This window comes from Myotis davidii, unplaced genomic scaffold (assembly GCF_000327345.1).
Source record: "Myotis davidii unplaced genomic scaffold, ASM32734v1 scaffold1097, whole genome shotgun sequence".
Lineage (NCBI taxonomy): Eukaryota > Metazoa > Chordata > Mammalia > Chiroptera > Vespertilionidae > Myotis > Myotis davidii.
This window is the reverse complement of record NW_006288117.1, coordinates 87,462-88,183: the sequence shown is the minus strand read 5'-3', so window position 1 is coordinate 88,183 and position 722 is coordinate 87,462. Positions and strand designations below refer to the sequence as shown.

Here is a 722-nt window from a genome sequence, read left to right as displayed (position 1 = left end):
CTTAGTGAAGGGGTTGTATTCCCTCCCTAACCTCAGGGGAAAATCTCTACTGGGGAAACAACCTTTCTCAGAGAGGTGACCTTGGTTAAAGCACAGTGCCAAGAAGGTGAGCAAATATATTAAGAACAGTATGCCATATATGCCAGGTCCCTTGAAACAGCAAGGATGGACCGGCTCCCGGCACAACCTCTCCTCTGAGTGGTCAGCTGCCAGTGGTCCCCTGGACATCCTGGTGTCAGTTGAGGAGCCAGTGGGTTCAATCAGAGACCCAGACTCTGTACAGGCCCTGCTGGGGTCCCAGGTGGTGAGGCCAGAATGACAGTGCAGGCCCCAGGGAGGGAAAGAACCAGAGATCGGCAGGGGGTGGGACAGGAGAGGGGGAGACTTAGAGAAACAGAGACAGACAGAGAGGAGGGTCCTCAGAGAGAGGCCTGGTGACTCTCAGGTCAGAACAAGGTGGGCAGGCAGCCCTCACCCTCCCTCCCTCTCTCTAGGACACCTGCCTGACAGGCCCTCCCCCTCGGTGCAGCCAGGCCCCAGTTTGGCCTCAGGAGTGAACGTGACCCTATGGTGTCAGTCACATAGCCCAGGGACATGTTCCTTCTGTCCAAAGAGCGGGCAGCCTCCTCACCTTCCCCCGTGTCTTATATCGAAGCACCGAGCTCAGATGTTCCAGGCAGAGTTCTGCATGAGCCCTGTGACCTCAGCCCACAGGAGCACCT

At 57.2% G+C, this 722-nt stretch overlaps 1 pseudogene; it reads left to right on the top strand.

Moving 5' to 3' along the window:
• Positions 1 to 722, top strand: part of LOC102762720 — a 4,922-nt pseudogene that overhangs the window by 1,702 nt on the left and 2,498 nt on the right.